Genomic DNA, 21656 nt, shown 5'->3' with positions numbered 1-21656 from the left:
AAACTGAGTTTTTTAGCAATGGATGGTAACCTTTTCAACTGGATCTGACCTATTCTTCCAGAATGGTCCAGTCCTGCACAATCTGGGATAAGTGCTTGTTTGCTTTTCTACAGTATTTCCTGTAATAACTGCACATCACTTGTGTTTTAGTAATCAAGCTAAGAATTGTTTCTGGTTTACTGTAGTAAGACTAGAGAATGGGCCCTGCTATTTCTAGGCCTACGATATCGTAGAACCTTGAAAATCTCATTTGTTATTAACCACTCTGCTCATATGATTTTTTTAGCTTTTATCAGAGTTGTTATAAATAGCTTAGTGCTCATTTGTGGCGAGCTCCTTCATGCTGAGCTATTAAGCTGTGTATTGTCACTTACACAACTGAATTTGACCAGTTCTACTAGCCAGACTATAGATGGAATAGCTGCAGTACAGATTTTTTTCTGTTTTTCTTTTGAATTTACTGTGATAACTGTACACTTTTTCCTTGTAGTAACCAAACTAAGAACTGCATTGGTTAACTCTAGTGAGAGTAATAAGTCATTTATAGAACTCAGATTGTAATAAAAAGTATCATTTGTAATAGGTGAGTGGCCACAACTGATTTTTTTTCAGCTTTTGTGAGAGTTGCTATAAACAGTCTAGTACTGATTTGCTACAAGCTGCTGCATGCTAACCTATTAAGCTCTAAACTTTGAACTGTTCTGCTTAATTTGACCTATTTCTGCCAGATTCACTAAAATATCAGCCCTGCATGACATGGGCTAACTGTTTTTATGTTTTCTACTGTATTTACTGTGTTAATTGTAAACTTCATGGGGCATTTTGTAAACTAGTTAAAAGTTGTTTATTATTCTAGTGTGAGTAGAAAGGGAATCAAGACATTTATAGGCCTTGGGTTTCATTTCAACCTTGAAGAGAGCATTTTCTATTAGCTAGTATGTCAAAAGACCCTTATATCAAGACTAACATCACAATTTTTTTTTCTAAAAATTTGAAAATTACTATTAGGGCATCTATAGCAGCCTATGAAATTAGGTTTGCATCTGATGCTAAGGACAATTGAAAATCCTTCTTTGCCAGATTGAAAACTATGATAAAGCATCTAACATTGCTCTAAACATATTCATAATTATAACAATTACTCTGCACACAGAAGATATTACCAAAATACTAACAAGGAAATTTAGTATGAATTTTACATAGGAGATGTCAATCCAAAGCCACTTTCCCCAAATCTCTCACCCCCCCCCCCCATTATCAAAAAAAAAAAAAAAAAAAAAACATTATTCTATCCTCTGGAGAGTTATCTACCACAGGGAACTTCCACTTTGACAATATGCCTGTAAGTCTTGATGCAGTTGTTCGTGATTTCGGAACTTATGTGGACAGTGTTCTAACATTTCACCAACATGTGTCCAATATTATAATATACTCCTTCTATATTGTACAGATTATAGACAAAGAGATTGTGTTTAGATCTGGGGATGTCAATGCCCCCCCTTTACTCAGCCCTCATTAGGCCAATCATTGACTACAATGCTCCTTTTGTATGTATCTTTCCATAGGATCATAGGCTCATCGGATCATAGGAGGTTACTAGGCTATTGTTCCTGAGGCCCTTATAAGCCTAGCCAAGAGTGTAGCCCATGTTTAGAAAAATCGGCACCCGATGTCCCTGTCCAGCAGGGACATGGGTGGAATCCCAGTGGCATATTTTCTGCTTCCCATCCAGTTATCCATGTTGTGCTTAAAAAGGGGTAAAGAGGTACGCTGCTTTATGTGAAGAGGGAGTCTATTCATACATGGGGGAGTCTCTGGGACACAAATCTGTCCCACCAACAAGTCTTGTTGATATCACAGACCAGGTTGAGGCCACGTGTGTGGGTTACTCGAGTGGAGCTTGACTTGCAGATATGCAACTGTCCCATCAAGGTGTGGTCCGTGATCACCTTATATGGCAGACAGAGGTCACCCCTGAGGAGTCTGTATGAAACTGAGTAGAGGGATAGAGCTTTTAGCCTATCTCTGTATGGTGAGAAACCTCTGTGGTCTCTCCAGCTGCTGCATGTGCTTTTCAAGGTATATGCTGAAAGGGGTGTTGTAATAAATAATGGGCCTTATAAGGGAAGAATACAGGGATGTTATGACCTCCTTGTCCCTGGATGAGATACCTTTACCTATGAGGTGAGGTTTGTGGAAGGCTTTCCATACAATGGAAGCAACATGGTGGTGAAAAGTCAGGTTGCTACCAACCTGGGTGCCCAAATCCCTCACAATTGATTGTGTGCTTAGGACATTGTTATTAATGTGATAATTTGTGGAGACGTCACTCTCCTTAATGGGGATGATGATGTATTTTTTTGGAATTCAGCTTGAGGCCATGTTTCTGGCACCAGTCATTTGTCTGAGTGAGACCCTCTTGGAGGATGTCAGCATCACTAAAGGAATTGATGACAGCACCCAGCTTGCAATCATCTGCAAACTCGGTCAGCCATAGCCCACTTGTTTTGGACTGCACCCCAGAAAAGTATATCCCAAATAACAGAGGCCCCAAGACTAAACCCTGGGGTGCTCTGCTTGTTATGGGTCTACTGCTTGAGATGGCTTCCCCTATTTTGACTACATGGGTTCTATCAGTGAGCCAGTTTTCCACCCATCTGGTAACATATGGATTGATGCCTAGTTGAGAGAGTTTATCTATTATGCCAGCCACATGCAACAACTGTATCGCATACCGTGATACCTTATTGAAAGGATACAAGGCCTAAACAACATGTCCTAACATGGACTGACTTAAAGACCTGTCTCTATACTCAGTATCATACAGACTGTTAAGCGGTGACCTGAGTTTGGCATACAAGGCATCTTCTGACCCAATACTGATGGATTTACTGCACATCAGCAAGACAAATGGCAACAGAAATACTCAGTCTAGGGGTCTAAACCTCTTCTGTAACATCAACTGAATGGTTTGGAGGGAGCGATATAGCTTACAAAGGATACTGCTGCTATTGAAATACTCCCCTCCCACATAAAAAGAAGTTCATCCTTGTCCATTTCATGTATAACTTAGATCTAAGTATGGGAAAAAGATAATTTACCCCAGTACTCCCTCCTGTATTACTAATGGACAGATGCAGCTCCTAAGAGCTTTATCCCATGCAAGGACTCCCTCAAATTATTTTTGGTATAATCTCAATTATTCTTATTAAGGCCAATGTATAATTATTGACCATGGGATGAGTAAGGCCAATCTATAACTAAATGGGATAGGTTATTTCAAGCAGAAAAAAGTAAATTGGCTAGGCTTAAAATGACCTGTAAAGGCAGCTAGCCTTGTGCTTACCTCTGAACCTATAAACTTTTCATTACAGAACAAGTACTGGAGGTGATCTCCAAGAAGAAAAATGCTTTGTCTATGGGCCCTGATAATATACCTAGCCATTTACTAGACAATACTAAAAATGTCCTGGCTACACCACTCAATAAATTATTTAATCTGAGTTAAGCCACCAGATTTGTCCCTCCATAAGGGAAGAGTGGTCTCATGACTAACCTTGGGAATAATAAGTCCATCAGTCTGATGAATCCCATTTGCAAAACAATGGAACATATTCCAGCTATCTTGATGAACTATGAAACTAAAAAAAGTCATTAAGCTATGCTGTCAGTAGTTTGACTTAGTCAAGGTTTTGTCTAATTAATCAGGTTAACTTCATTTATAAGGTAACACAGGCTATTTACAACAGGCGTACTGTTCATACATATTGATCTGACAATGCCATTTGGCATCATATTCCAAGCTAACATAGATAGTTAGTTCTATGCATTACAAATAAATCCGAAAGACAAGATGGATAGCTAACTGGATAAAAGGTGGAACTCAAACTGTGCTGGTAGCATGTGACTCATCAAACATTATGAAGATGACTTGTCCCACAGGGCTCAGTACTGGGAATTGTTTTATTTATTTATTTGCAATTCGATTACCGGGGAAGTCCACTGGGCCGAATTGACCCGTTTTCAGTGGACGCCTGGGGAGAAAAGCTCCAAGATGCATTATACAATTCAGATACAAATGATAGTTAATATTAAAGATCTTATGTAGAATAGTTACTCATAAATGCATTCAATATCATGCATAGTTAACAAATTAATTAGCATGAAGGTAGGGATCACACAGTTTCATTTGAGAAAAACAGATATGGGTTAGGTGTGGAAACAGTTTACATACAAACCTTTTAAGTAAATGTAAATAAGCTTTACATACACACATCAGCAGTAGAATGCTATTTACAATATTTACAAGGTTGGGCTGTGTGCATGTAGCTGTAGGAGGTGTGAGCTTAGAGAGAAGCTATAGAAATTGTTGAGAGCTTAGATAGGCTCATAGGAAGATAACTATGAGAGTTGTAGAGCTTGGGAGCCAGACCAAGAACCCCCTTGGATTAGGTTGAGTGACAACAGTCAAATAGTCAAAGCTCAATAGTTGCTTTTTTATCTCCAGACCATGAATCAATTCCTCTGGCTAATCACGTTTGGAGATGACTATAAATTGGGAGTCATTGTCAAGTCTCCCTCTGATAACCAAGCCATTCAGCAAGACTTTACACTCAAAAATACTATGTGTAGTAGATATGGGATAAATGTAGATGCTAAAAGTACAAAATTATCACATTTGGTAAACTGCCCCACCCGTCAGCAAGCAATATAGACAATACTCCACTCCAAAATGAAAATATTGTTGAGACCGTGAAACCTGGGTTGATAATTCCCTTTCCTTTGATCATCAAATAATGAAACAATCAGAAAGTCTTTCAACTTCGCACCACTAATTACTAAAGAAACATCATTCAGATCTAAAGAGGTCATATTCCTCTTATACACAGCATGGCCCTTTGGCATATACATTACTAGTCCTATCAAACTAGAAAGTACTGTCTTTTTGCCAAGTTTCTTGTAGACTCCTGAAAGAATATCTATGCATTGCCTTCTGTGCCATTAGGGACATGTGGTCTTGGTTCTCTTGAACCTCTATAAATCAAATAGTTGCACAAATGTATTTATTTAACATTTGTTTACTGAGAATGCCCAACTGAGTGATTGGTCCATTTTCAGCCAAGTCCCAGTGGAGAAAAAAAGCTCCACTACATATATGCAAATAATAAAACAAATACAATGTGAAAAAACAGTACAGAAATAGTTGTTTGAGAATTACAGTGATAGTAAAAACAGTATAATATATAAATATTGATTAACTGTGACATAGACAGTTGTTTGTTGCACAGAAGCAGAGAAAGAATTACATCAGTTGGGCAGCATGTCATTTAACAAACAATTTTAGAGCATCAGAGTGTAGCATTTATACAATATAGTAGAGATAAAGATTGTTGTGCAATTGTTATATGACATGTCATGAAGTACAGCAGTTGGAAGAAGAATAATGCAGAAGGAAGGAGTGGCTCAAGTTGCAACCATTTTGCCTTGCCAGTATACCAGAATCATGAATTTAACTCTCCACTGACAGATAAATGCAGCATAGTGGAAGAACAGGTATATTATCCAGCACATTCCCTAACTATAGAATAGACTCCCACTGGAAATTAAGCAGTGATGCATTATCTTCATTCAAAATGGGAATAGGATGATTGGAAGGATATTCCTAACTGCACTTCTAGCTTGACTGCCCTTACCCTCCTCAAACAAGGAGGGACAGTGTAAGGTGAGTACTGTGAAGGCATAAATGGTTGCAACGAGTTGCCTCATATTTCCTATGACCTATAATCCTATTAAATAAATAAATAACATGACTTCTGAACAGGAGTGGAAAACCATTCCACACATAACTAATATGAACAATATAAACCATTTTCAGTAGAATTGTAAGCAAATGATATGGCCCACTAAAATCTCAAACACACACTCACACAACAAACGGAATTTCTGCATGTGCTATACAAGAAATGGTGTGTTGTGAATTGTTTATATAGATTTCAAACTTTTCAATTTCTACAAAGATTGAGACTTTAGTGGCAGTATATTTAGAGAATGGATTGTGAGGATACAGCCGCCACACTGAGAAGTGCAATGGAGAACAAACTCCTTTTCAGAAATGATGTTTACAATATTTCTGTTTTTTATGGAGGGGGAGTACACCTTCTAGCCTCAGTGTTGCCATACTCAGTCGGCTTATTCATTCCCCTTGCAAGAGGGTTCAGTTTAACATTATTTTCTTTACACTTCTCTCTTCTCTGGGGACGTGGTTTGAGCTTGTGGTTATTAGCACCATTATCCTGAAGGGGACCAGGATTTTTCTTATCTTTAATGCCTTCATCTTATGTGCTGAAAAAAAAAAAAAGCTTTAGCAGGCTGTGAGACAATTAGGAGTAGCTCGAGCAGATACCTTGGTCTATCCTCCTGCCCATTCAACTAAGCATCATTTGTTTGAGCATCCGACAGCTGTAGAAGAAAGATGTCTGCTACATTTTCCCCATCCTCAATATAGATAAACCCACCTTGTCCCTGTCCCCTTCAATAAATACACCATGCCGAATGACATTTGACAATGTTTATTAAACTTCCATAAACATAACTTTATTCAACAATATTTTAATTGATTGATCACAGCATTGATATCCATATAACCATTTACTAGGGCTTTGTAGCCTTGCTCACCTTAGCCAAATAAGCAGCGTCCTCACCTCTGCTCACTTACTTTTACGTATCAAGCAGCATCCCATTGCTCACTTTCATTCCCCATCTCATTGAATAAAACTTCCAGCAACAGAGGGAGAATGGAAGAGAAAAGCACCTGCCCTCTTCTCCTCCTAAACACTAAACCTATAAAATAACCACACAATCCTCAATGTTTCTGAAAAAGGGAGAGAGGGTGAGTAGCAAGTTAATGCAAAAATCTGATGTCTTACTCAATTACTTCCACACAAAACCAGTTAAGCCCCTCCTTGCACTTACAACATTTCCTCCCAGCCCTCCTACTTTCAAATTTAAGCCTCCCATCCCCCCACACTAACCTTCCTCCACTAGCATCTTAACTCCCATTACTATTCCTACCTGACCCTACCTCGATGATATCCCTGGGCAAATTGGTTTGTTCCTAAACCTCATTTGTCCTGGTCCCATTCAGTGAATACACTACACCAAATGACATTTGACAGCCTTTATTAAAACTTCCATAAACATAATGTTATTGAACAAAATAATTTGTTGATCATAGCATGAATATCCATATAACCATTACTACGGTAGCATAGCCTCACTTACCCTAGCCAAATCAATAGCATCCTCACCTCCGCTCGCTTACTTTTCCTTTTCAAGCAGCATCCCATCACTCACTTTCATTCCCCAACTCACTGAATTAAATGTTGAACCCCTTTACTAGGGCAGTGTAACCTCATGCACCCTAACCAAATAAGCAGCATCCTCACCCCTGCTTGCTTACTTTTACATCAAGCAGCGTCCCATCACTCACTTTCATTCCCCAACTCATTGAATTAAAAATCAAACACCAGAAGGGGAGCAGAAAAGGGACAAACATGCCCCTATTCTCCACCAACCAGCTTGACACAGGCTACTCCCTTCATTCATTCCAAACCCTTCAGCAAACCATCCAAAAGAAACCTAAGTGTTCATTAAAGAGGTCCCACCGAAATCATTCAAGTGTACCCTGTCCTCTCTGAATCAAACTGAATCCCTGTCATTGAAAGCCCAATGCCCTATCATATAAATACCGCAATGGCCATTGTCTATCAGTCCTCACGCTATCAGCTCTACCCCAACACCTCAACATATTAATCACAGTCCAAGATTTAGTAAAGTCACGTAACCCGGCCACCTGTGCTACTATACTAATTACAGCTAAATCCATCTTGACCGATTGAACTGCCTTACCTTGTTTCCAAGCCTGAACTAATTCTTTCACCAACACTACTTCCCATGCAGCTGCAACACAAATTTAACAAAATCATGCAATGCCCTACTATATGCCTTCCTTGTAAAAGTTGCCCTGGATTCCTGTGCCAAGCATCTGATCATTCCGAGCTAAACTGACACACCTCATCAGGCAACACCAGTGTTCATACCACTACCATATTGACAGAATGAAAAGTAATCCCCCTCCCAGCAACTTCTCCTACTATACCTTCAAGACCAGCCAAATTGGAACTAACTCCAATCAACATCCCTTCTCCAGTCATCCTTCCATCCTGCACGCCAACCAGCCACAAACCATTCCCCCCAAAATAAGCCCCATCCCAATACTTCCTGCCACCTCTGTAAACAATTGCTAATCTCCTTTAACAGCTTAAATTGCCTGACAAAACCATACCATTAAGCTGCTTCAAAAGACAACCACAATGTAAAATCAGCCTGCATTGACTTATTAATCTTCAACCGATGATGTTTGCTTTTCCCCCATTCAACAAAAGGCCACAAACCCATAAATGGAATGACCCTGGTGAACTAGCCCTTAATCTGCACCTCGTCCTTGGATTACTCCACCAAATCAAACTGCTACCAAGCTAATGGAACTTCCAGTTCCTCACCCATCCTCAAAACCACACACATATCTTCCAGTGTTCCATCAAACCCTTCATCTACTCTTAAGAAATCATCCAGATAATATACTGCCTTCTGCCCCCCCCCCCCACTGCTGCCAAATCCAATGGAAAGCAGTGCTAATCTTCACTAAGCAGCACAGTCCACCCATCACCATATCCTGATCAAAGTAAAACTGAAAGAAAACCACCCTGCCCAACAACAGGCATTCTTCCTCTCAAACTGGTAATAAATAAAAAATGATCCAATATCTACCTCCACCAACCATGGGTCCATAAGCTCCTGAATGACCTGCACTGCATCATCCAGAGACGTATAACTGACTTTGTGTCATCTCCCTAAATAAAATCACACACAGAATTCCTCTCGGGATAAGACCAATGATATATCAAATGAAATTCTCTGCCAACTTCTTAGGAACCAACCCCAACAGAGAAACCTTAAAGCTGTTAAGTGGAGGAATACCAATTAGACCCTATAACCTACCCACCCGCCATTCCTTCTCCATCAAACTTTTCCAAATATCTTCCTTCCCCTGCAAGGAATGCAGATTGGTACAAATTGACCCACACTCTCCCACTCCTAATTAAATAGAAAATCCCTCAGAAAAAAATCTTTTAATTTGATTGCAACTGCTGAATCAAGAAACTGCATGAGGAGTTGACAATACCTGTAAATTAATGTGAAAATGCATCCATCAGTTCTCACTTTGACCCATGAAATGGTACCCCCTTCTCCACCCCAAACATTCCTCTTAGCTACCTTGAACCAGGAAATGATAAAAATAACCCAGCAGATTCAGGCCACTGCAAACTCAAATCAACCAACATGCCTCCCCACCTACCACCTGCCCAGCTGAATGCATACCTGCACACTTCAAACATGAGTACAAAAACCTACACACCACCCATTAAAGACCCAACATTAAAGACCCAGCATACCCCCTGCTAACAGTTCCAAGGCTATCAACTATGGTAAATATCCAAATCTCAGGATGTCTCACATTCCAGCATGGCAACTGATCCACCACACCTCTGATCATACCACAACCAGGCATTCCCCACCCATAGATGCTGTGCCTCAAAGATCAATTGAAAATAAGCCAAGTGTGGAAAGACCAAAAGCAGTATCCTTCTCCAACAAAACTGCCATGTAATAAAGGAAGGCTAACACCCAGTTGTCCCGATGCCCTTGGCCACAGTCCATCTATCCTACTCTGCCCTTGAGACCGATAAATCCACCAAAAGTCTCTATTTGCAGTTTCCAATTCCATCAAACATTAAACTCCATCTGCATCAATTAATTCACAATATCGACAAACTCCCCCTTCCAGATCTTTCCCTTCGCTAAAAGCAGTATCTGAGGTGGTCAAAAGACTCCTCTTTCCTTTGCCCCAGATCCTACTTAGCTAGCCAATCACCCAGCCAGATCATAAAGTCTGACCCAACCTTATACCGTTGCGACTCCATTACACCTGTGGACGACACCAAACTCCCCATAATCAAACCTAAACTCTCCTCATCACCAAAAAGCCTCCTCATGAATCTGTCCCCTTCATTAAAAAGGGAAACCCCCAAACCTCTGTCATTTTTCAACTGCACCACCTGCTTTACCATGTCCCTGGCATTCCTCATCCTCATCTGTTCACATACAACTTCCAAACTGCACCAACTCACACATGCCTAACTGAGCACCTAACAGAGTATCATTAACTGTGACCTCATTGCGCACCAATCCAGTGGCTTGAACATCCACAAAAGCAGCATCCATCACCTGTCCAGCATCCATCTGATGTTGAATCCACTTCCTTCAGGCCACCTGCTGATGCAAACTCTGCACTTTCATCATCTGCAAAATAAGACAATTGGTAAATCCTTTGAAAGAGAGGGAATTTGTGTAATCAGAATGTTACCCACCACAGCCAAAAAAAATCCCCAAAAAAACATATTTTTCCATCCCCTTAGTCGTTGCTCCCTCTTGTTTCCCTACTGAGAATCAAACAAAATAATTACCTGAAAATTAATTCAGTCCCTTCTCCCACCTAACAGGAAAAAAACAGTCCCTGGGATTCATGAAGCTCGACGCAAGGCCGGCGTTAGACTTGCACCGACCGTGTGGCATGTAGATGGTGCAGTAGCGCCAAATGCATATTAATGAAGGTGTGCTGTCACCACAGCCACATGCATAGGAAATGAGCGCAAGTGCATAGGGTGTGTCAAAGTGCAGCACGGAGGAGTGGAAATGTCAGCTGTCGACGTGCAGCCTAAAATGCTTGCATATAACAATTTGCCTGCAATAGTAATCACACCTGTCAGTGTTCGTGGATACAAACAAGTATACAAAGCATGCAAGACAGTTCTTGCGAACACAAAATTAAGAAGCAAACACAAATGCACGGTACGGAATATCGAGTCTCCATCCCTCGAACAAATGATATTGAAAACCGTGTGCCCTTATTCTAACGCAGTGTAGATAGTTATACCAAGTGGAAGCGAAATGCAACATGTTAGCGCGCCGCCAATAGCTACGTCTAGCTCAATGGTCAGGGTTACCAGCTGTCCCACATTGTGAGTGATAGTACACAGCTGGGCAGATGTGTCCATACCAAAACCATGATAAATGTAAATATCTAGCGACCGTATGACAGAATTATATCCCACAATGCATGTAATAGTCACATACAATAGATATGTCCATATGTAACATACCACATGTGACAAGAAATAGAATAAGCAAGAAAACAAAACAGAAGGAGCATATAAACTGCTACAACAATAAGCTAACATGTAGGCAGAAAGGAAAAGTATTATCCATACTGCTGACCATGTGTATGTGTTGTCCTGTAAAATCAGATATGTGTCCGGAATATATCCCATCCTGGACATATGAAAAGGTGGCACCCTACTAATGGGCAGAGCAGATGGCCAAAATCCGCCCATATGCGGTCCAAGCTGTACTTGTCAGGATGTGTCACAGTTGAACGGGTATTACCCGGGTGTACCAACCATGTCATGAAATTTAAGTATGGGCGTGTACCTATGTACATGATGTACAGCATGTGGAAGGTGAAACATGCCAGGGTAGTCCACACAACCATACAGGTACCTGACATATGTAGTGTATGCAATGTGTTCCCCTGACCGTGTCATGGGCCATCAACCAAAGAAGTGATGGATGGAGTGTCAGGAATATGTGTGTGGGGGAATGGGTAATGGTATAATCCACAAAGTCGAGACTGTGCTGGATGCAGAATAGGTGAACTGGAGGAGTAAGAGGGAGCAGCGGGTGAATCCAAAAGAAACACAAAGAACAAGTATACACATCTGCAGTACAACCTGACAGGCCGTACTGTAGAACACAATCACACAAACATATGAATATTAAAATGTGCGATACAAATGTATAGAAATGTCACCGGCACATACCAACAGAATGGTCTGGATGGAACCGGCCCATTCAAATGCAACACACCTGGATGCATAATTGAATACCCATCATCCCCTCCACAGCACACAACCCGCCCCCATACCTGAACGTCCACCAAATCCAGCCAAACTCGGCCTACTAGCTTGGTGCAGCCATATCTACACATAGTGACCACTACTCATATGTTGTAGGCCATGTCACCCTAGGCAGTGTCAGGACTGCAAACTATGTATCCCTTGCATGTAAACCCCATCACATTTTCGTAAAGCCAAAAGAATGGACGGTATTGGTCTTGTTCAATTTTTGGATATCCCTCATGGGATAAGTAACCTGTGTAAACATCAGACTGGGTATCAGGACATGATGTCCAGTCCTGTAGACATCCAGACACAAGTTCAATGTGCAGTAGTGGTGCACAAGTCTGTCCAGCCCTAGACGGTCATGCAGAAGTACTACCCAGGATCAAACACTTGCCCGTGATGCACGTTTCCCCACATGAATAATCGAGAGAATATATTGTACACATTCACATAGTGGCACTTGGAAATAGGGTGATTAAGGTGCTGACATAAACAGGGTACCTCCTGACCCACTGTGTGAGGGACAGTCACTGTTTGGGTAGGTGTGTCCTGACCATCAATGATACAATGGCAAATGTCCTGTGATTGTAGGAAATAACTATGTACCATACTGCATGTAACAGTTGCCTAAAGCAGTCATGTCTGGATATAAAATACATAATTCGTACAAGAAACAGACTAAGCAATGAAAGTGCTAAAGGAATAGTCTCTCAGCTAGGAAAATAATGAATGTTCTAAACCCTGCACTGACCGTGGGTATGTGTTGGCCTAAACAATCTGGTGTGTCCAGAATATATCCCATCCTGTACATATGTAAATGTGGCAACCCTACCAATGGTCAGAGCATTCACACAATAACTGGCCAGCCTCTGAATCACTCACAAAGCCAGGGACCTTTGGAGGAAAGGTGTTGAATGAGGATGACTAATGACAAGAATTAAGAGTAATAGATGCATTTAACTGCAGAAAATAAGTAGTAATACATATGTCTCCGAATCTGTCAACACGTTCCAAGTTAATAGTACTAATATTGTAGAAGTGTCCGTGATTGTCCCTGATTTGTCATAGCCTTGTCCCTGTCACTGCTGAAATTAGTCCCCGAGTATCACAGAGGTTGGTACACATATGTACACCAACCAGCTGACTTGAAACTGTAGTTTTATTGGCCACTAGGGGTCATTTCCAAAACTCCTTCATCTTCCTCTCTTAAAACCTAGTTGCCTCGTGGTTTGGGCATCTTTTCAGGCTTGTTGGCTGTTGGTGAAGCACCCTCCAAGAGGAAAAAACGCTGAGAGAAGAAGGGAGCCACTTTTGAGATTTTAAGTATTTTTTCTCTGTTTATTTGCTAAGTTTTTCTGCATAGCTGCCTAGCTTGAACATTTCCTGGCTTGTTAAACTTGATTTCTGTATTAGTAGCTGTATTTAGAGCACAACCAAAAGCTGTTTGCTGAATTTCCTGTTTGCACTTAATTTTAAATCGTTTTTCTTAAAACTTGCATATTTTCTGTCCTTGACCTAGCACTCTTGTGTGGGGTCATTTACTGCACTGTTATAACTTGATATTACTTGTGAACCTCTGCTATCTCTGTAAAAACAAAAAAAAAAAAATCTTGCTTTTTCCCACTTTTCTGAGAGTTAAAAAGTTCAGTTACAGGCTTGCTGTTCCTGAACTGTTTGAAAGTTTCTGTGAGGCCATTTTTGCTTGGGCTGAAGGAGGGTCTCTCTGTTGATCAGTGGCAGTGAATAACATTGAGCAGCTTCCCTGCCCCCCGTAGAGGTGGTTACTGACTTGAAACTGTAGTTTTATTGTCCGTTTTGGGTCTATTCCTGCTTCTTTCCAGCCCCTGCTATCACGCACGCTTTAACGTGCTTTAGCGCGGAGTTGCCACTAGAGCAGCATCGGGCAGCGCCGGTTAAACAAGGTTAAACTCTTTCTGGCTCCAGAAAGTCTGTTCTTCAGTTTTTCCCTTATAACTGCTCTGTTAGGAACCTAAACAGTTTACACCTTCACTAAAAAGTGCAGCACTTGTTCCAAATAGCTTTTTCTTCTCAAAAAGCTCAGCACTTGTCTTATAAGCATATCCCTTGTCTTATAAGCATTCTCTTTGCAGGTCAAGCACTCCTATATTATACAAATCTCTCACTAGCAAAACCCCCCAGGAGTGCCCACTTCCCTGCTAAGCCCACTACTTTTCTGTCTCATACCAACTCATAATTCTTTCTAGCATGTCGAAGGGTCAGATGCTGGCGTCACTCCTGCCCAGTTGGTGAATCTGGGAATTCTGAGACAATGTTACAATTGCCTCATGTACACGGACAACCCTCTCCTCCTCCCATGTAACACTAACACTTGTGAGAGATGCAGCTATTTAGCCAGACTGGAGGCTGAGCTCTCTCAACTCAGGACTGGCAAGACCAGGCAGGAGGAGAAGGCAACTACACACACCACAATACCAGTCTCACATAACTCAACCACACCACTGAATCAAACACATAAACACACCAAGACATACTCGGAGGCTCTGAGTAAAATTTACCTAAACAGCAGAGGCCTCCAAAGCAGACACCCAAGCAACTGCAAACTCAATACACCACACAAACAACACATAAACAACAAAATCAGTGTGCAAAGCAGTCACTGCCCTTAAAGCCAAATACAACACCAAACATACTTGTCATAGGTGACTCCATAGTCAGACACACTGACGTCCTGCTCACCAGACTGAGTAAGGAGAAGGTCACAGTAAGCTGCCTGTCGGGCGCTAGAATCCGCCACATAACGCAAGCACTCAGGTCTCTCAACAGCAGGTACAAGTACGACTCAGTCATTGTCCACGCTGGTGTCAAATGACCTGAGATGTACCTCCTTGGACTACATGAAAAGAGACATTGAGGAGCTCTCTGATTATGTAGCCCAAGCAGGTATGACCCTGACCTTGAGCAGTATCCTACCTTCACCTAGAATGATGCCACAATACAGTGATAAGATGATCAGCTTTAATAATTGGCTTAAATTCTGGTGTCATTCAAAGGGGATCCAATGTCTGTCTGCCTGGGATGACATGCTGGACAAGCCACGCTGCTTCGCAAGGGACAGCTTGCACCTGTCACCCCTAGGCTTCCGGATATTGGCTAAGGCTCTTGCCACCCCCATAGTGCCTTTTTTAGGCAAGGCTCAAATTCTAAACCTACCACCCTAGAACACAAAAAGGAAAAAAACTAAGGGTAATGCTGCTCAATGCCAGAAGTCTCAATCTCAAGATGCACGCACTCGAGGCCCTTCTCAGTATGGAGAACATTGATGTGTGTGCTGTGACAGAAACCTGGTTCAAGGCTCCTGAGAGCACCCCAGCACTATCAGGTTTCACCTCATATCATGCGTTCCGGCCCCAAAATCCGGACAACACCAAGAAAGGAGGGGGGGGGGGTGTCCATATTCATAAAGGACACCCACACCTCAAGGTTGGTGGCAACGCACGATGCATCTGAGACCATCCAGGTGCAATTAACCATAGGCAAGACTGCTCTGCAATTTGTAGCATGTTACAGGCCACCCTCTCAAACTCAGGAACCTCACATGGCCTTCCTGAAAACATTGGAGGGGATAAATGTATCTCCAAACACCATCATACTAGGTGACTTCAACTACCCTAATATAGACTGGGAACACTACTCAAGCCCAAACACTCTAGCCCAAAGGTTCCTGGAGATCATAAACTCAAATGCCATGGAACAACTAGTCACCATCCCCACAAGAGGAGAAAACATACTTGATCTCATCATCACGAACATGGGATCACAATGTTCAACACCGGAAGTATACCCCTCGCTGGTGAGATCAGATCATAAACTAATCTCACTGGAGGTCCTCATCCCACCCTCACCTGAAATAAAAAAGACCACAGTGAAAAACTTCTCAAAAGCCGACTTCACACTTCTAAAAACTAGTGTGGTCTCCTTTAAGGCCCCTGAGCCAGTGGTAAACATTACTCAAACCGCTGAATCACTTACAAATGCCTTCTACCAGCAACTACAGGACTGCATGGATCAGGCAATCCCAAACAAAACTAAGACTCTTTGTACCAAAGGTAAGCGTCCAGTCTGGTGGACCCCAGCCATAAACAAGCTCTACAACAAAAGGAGGAAGCTACTACAAGATAGAGCAAAATCCTTGAAAGGTAAGACACCTTTGATCATTATAAGTAAAAAACTAAGAGCTCTCATAAAATCATCCAAGGCAAATTTTGAGAGAAAAATCGCCAAGGACTCAAAAGACAATCATAAGGCCTTCTTTAGCTATGTTAGAAACCTAGGAGGAAACTCCCAGATATGCTCAGAATTAGTTCAAAATGATGTGAAGATTACTGAACCTACACACATTGCCAACATACTGGCTGACAGGTTCAGTGCAAACTTCTCCCCCCCATCCCCCCCAAAAGGAGAGATATCTATACCAGAGGATTGTAGCCCCCCAAACATCTCCAACGCCCAGGTGAGAACTGCTCTTTCCAACCCAAAAAAATAAGCATCCATGGGACCGGATGGTGTCCCCGGCTGTGTGCTCCATGAACTCAATGAGGAATTAAACCCGCAGTTAGGACAGCTGTTTAATCTTAGCCTCACCTCAGGATACGTACCCAAGGAGTGGCGCGCGGCGACTGTGGTCCCACTTCACAAGGGTGGTGCCTCCACCGACCCTGGAAATTACCATCCCATTAACCTGACAAGCCTTATCTCCAAAGCCATGGAGAGGATCATAATGGAACTCATAAATAAAGACATAGGGAACTTGCAGACTTTGGATCCAACCCAGTTTGGCTTTGTCAAAGGCAGATCATGCCTTTTAAACTTGGTTGACTTTTTCGAGACAGTCACCAAGGCCATTGATGAGGGAAAGGCAGTCCATACAGCCTACCTCGACCTGGCAAAGGCCTTCAACACAATACCCCACTCAGGTATCATCGAAAAACTCATCAGCTTGAATGTAAACCCATACATCACAAGATGGGTTGCAAACTGGCTAAGTGACAGAACCCACAGGGTCAGAGTTGCTGGAGCCATGTCAGACTCAAAGCCTGTCACAAGTGGTGTCCCACAGGGCTCAGTCCTGGGTCCACTCTTGTTCGGCATCTACTTTTCTGAAGTACAAGCAAACACAGGAGGGTTATGGCTGACAAAGTTTGCAGATGACTGCAAACTGGCCATAGTCGAAAACACATCTGACACAGATATCCTTCAGAAGGGCCTCACAGAAACGGATAACTGGTGCCAGAGCCATGGCCTAAAGTTAAACGCCAAGAAATGCATAGTCATACCCTTCGGAAAAACAAGGTTACCCCTAGCTACCATATAGGTGGCAATCCACTGAGCACAGAAGAAGTCATCAGGGATCTGGGGACCCAGGTTGACAGTAGCCTTTCGTTTGACACTCATATTGCTAAAGTAGTTAGGAAAACCTTCTACATTGCCCACCTGATCATGAAGGGATTCACATCTAGATCAAGGGAGGTCATCATCCCCTGTACTCATCACTCATTAGACCTATGATTGAGTACAATGCCCCATTCGGAATGTATCTGACCCGACACCTGCAGCAGCTGGAAAGGCCCCAAAAGTTCCTCACCAAAAGGATAAAGGGTCTCAAAAATATGTCTTATGCTGCCCGACTGAAAGAACTCCAGCTCTATTCAGTCTCATACCGCTTGCTCAGAGGTGACCTGTGCCTGACATATAAGGCCATGTCAAACCCAGATTTGATGAATATGCTTCACCTCAAAAAATCTAGATCCCTCAGAACCACAAGGGCGGGAGACTTAAACCTTGACACGGTTATTAATAGAACGTGCTGGAGGGACAGATTCATCACCCAGAGACTCCCTATGCTGTGGAACAAAATCCCGGTACATGTGAGGCAGAGCACCTCACTGGCCTTGTTCAAGAGGAATCTTGACCAATGGATGGGGGATCGCAGATATACCCCAGGGATTACTTCAGTGTCACTGCTTGGCAGAGGCACAGCAAAATAATAGGCATAGTTTTATTCAAACTAAAGGGGTGGCGAAAGCCACATAACTATGGGCTAGGCTTATAAATGCCCTTGGGCAGATAGCCTAGTATAAACCTATGAACCTATGAACCTATTTGTTGACAGGACTATTGCATACCTGTAGTGAATTCATAAGTGATGTCTAGAATAATATTCTTCGTATATATGAATGAATGAAATAGTCAAATGTGAAGGGAAACACCAGTGGAAACACCCCCCCCACCCTGTATAATGTAGTGGAACCACCCTCCACCCTATATTATGTAGTACCAACCTAATGATGTGGTCAGAGGTGCCCAAACCCCTGCGTCTGTAAACACAGGTAGAATGTTACAATCGGTACCAACTCTGTCCATGTGCTATGTCTGACATTTGAACAGGTACAGGCAGTGCTGGTCACCAGTCGGACAAGCCTAAACCCGGACCAGCACATGAACACCCTGACAATCAAACACATGTATGTGCCAGGACTATAAGTGTTGGAGTTCTGAATATCCTTGGAGTGAGTAGACATGCAGCACAGGTCCAGAACAGTAGGGAATAGGGAATGTCGTATGTGTAGTACCGCGGTTTTCCCAGCAGGAGAATGGATGCCTGCTGTGTAAGTGAAGCGGTGAGGTGTATGTTAGGGTAGCTATGAACCATGGGTATAAATATAAATGAAGCAGAACACCAATAGTGTAGTGGTTAGAGCATCCGCCTAACGTAAATGCATTCCTGGTTCAAGTACGACTGTAGCACATATCACTTTCTTGTGTAATGAATGCCTCTGTGCTGTAAAGCCAACATTTAAACACGTAAAGGTGAACGTGTGTTTTGCAAGGGGATGTTAACCGTATTCCATCAATCAAAGTGGAACTGTCATAATGAATAAGGCACACCTAAGCACAAAGACGTGGCAGTAAACATATGTAACTCAAAATAAGGATATGCAAGTGCGCCTGCGCATGTGTAAGCAGCTCCCAGCATAAGAAATGTATGTTGTTTTGCTCAGATGTAACTTATATATGTACATATAGCTATATAGATGTGTGTATAGATATATATCGACAGATATAAAATAAAGAAATCCATGAAAAGAAATAACAATTAAATATGTATATATATATATATATATATATATATATATATATATATATATAGAATGAACAAAAAAAGGAGAAAGTATACACATGGGTTGTGAAGGGAATCTAGAGCAACTAAGGTATTATACAGTGCTTGCAGTGTATGTCAGATAAAGCTGCCCAAGAGTGAGCAGAGCACCGCTATTCACACCAGAGGCAGGGTCATACAGTGAGCTTAATATCGTTGAACTGCTACATCAATATTACACAGAGACGGAATGTATTACATGTTGTGACCACCTACACATGTAACACGCAAATGGCCGTAATCCATAACACCAGGAAAGGCACGTATGTGTAAATAATACATGAGGAGGTACAAAATGTGTGTAGGGTCTCTAATGGTCTGGAGAGGGCATTGTGTAAAGGTGTGTCATGGCTGCAATATCATGTTGATAATGGCTGTTACGCATGGAAACTCAACACGGGTGTGTTTGAGGTACTATGGCTATGCCATTATGGATACAGGTGTGCCAGGGTTGGTTGCGCCAGTTCCAAAGGAGCGGCCTGTGTAGGTCAGCTAGTACGTAGAAGCGATTCTCAGCTAGAGCGTCTTCTGCGTGGAGACATGCGTGAATGGGCGTACCGTCGTTGAAGGTTGTGCTTCAGGGCTGGCAACTATGCATGTAAAAGTCTATCAGCCAATCAGTAGCGGATCGGAGTTCCGCAGTGGCAACCCCTAACCGGGAAAAGCCGAAAGACACAACAATATGCAGACATCAATATGTTGACGTACATTCTCTGTAACACATGCACTCCATTTATTGACATAAATAATATGAATGTGCACAGACACAAATACAGTAGTAGGTGTACTAGGCTGTGTAGACGAGGAATAGGTCAAATTACACTGTATCACAACACACTTATCAGCGGTACTCCATACTTGAACAAAGTGCGACATCTGTCCACTGTATAATCTGCTATATACCGATTACAAGTTAACCGGAGTGAAGTGTTGGTGTCATAATGACTAAGGCAAGAGTATGCTGTTGAAAAAGAGATAAAACCCAATACGCATGTGTAAGTGTGTTTCTACGGGAAATGTATTGGTCAACGGACACACAGATGTGTATATACATATATATATATATATATATATATATATATATATATATATATATATATATATATATATATATATATATATATATATATATACACACATATACATACATGCATACATACACACACATATACAAATATATATATATATATATATATATATATATATATATATATATATATATATATATATATACACACATACAACATTTATTGATATATACAAATATATATATATATATATATATATATATATTATATATATATATACACATATACATACATGCATACATACACACATATACAAATATATATATATATATATATATATATATATATATATATATATATATATATATATATTTATACACACACACATACATTTATTGATATATACACATATACACAAATTATATATGTCATTGCAGATATACACATGTACATAACTAGTTTACTGTACAGCAAGCAATTACGGGTAACATATGTTCAAACTGGGCATATGTTACTGGCAGGTCCAATATACAAACGTTTACCCCCACACCACTCAGCTAGGCCGGTGAGACATACAGACATGCAATAAAGGTAAATACACCACTGCTTTCCAAACCACCAGCAGGAAAGTACCAGTGGGAGAGATCTGCAAGGTCTACACTTTAAACATGGATAACGGGGTCCCTTGCAGGACAACAAAAATTAACTATACAAGCAACCTATGGTCATTGAGGCGAGCAGGATGTAGCTGTACACGGAACAGTAGGTTGTGCAAGTGTGATAACACATGGGTTGACCGCCTTTGTGAGGGACACTCTACTCTGGGCAGTTGTGTCCTGCAAAATGAATGTTGCGGCACATGGCCTGTGATATCAGGAAAAGAGTTCATATATTGTGTGCAGTGGTGTCATAAAATGATATTGTTGTATCGGAAACAGGTACATGTTATAAGAAACAGTAGTAGCAACTATAATGCTACATACATTACATATAATGCTAATAACAACAATGACCTTAACGTATGCAAACCGGTGAAGTAGTCAGTATGCTACTAACTGTGGGTATGTGTTGCCTTGCCAAATGTAACAGCTCTACATATAGGTCCTATAGGGCTGCCACCTTTCCAAATGGCCAAAGTGGGAGCTGCTTTGTAGAAATGTCAGATGTACCAGGTCAAAACATACCTACAGCCATGCATAGTACAGACATATACATAGTCGCACAAATCAAAGCCTAGTCAAGCAGCAGTCAGGTTGCTTATGCTACTTCACATAACATATAGACGTGTCATGTAAACAATAACAGTTACATGCAACTATTACAGACGTGTAGAATATAATATTGTCCTGT

This window comes from Protopterus annectens, chromosome 2.part2, assembly GCF_019279795.1.
Source record: "Protopterus annectens isolate FY-2018-M chromosome 2.part2, PAN1.0, whole genome shotgun sequence".
NCBI classification, from domain to species: domain Eukaryota; kingdom Metazoa; phylum Chordata; order Ceratodontiformes; family Protopteridae; genus Protopterus; species Protopterus annectens.
Note: the sequence above shows the minus strand (reverse complement) of the source record.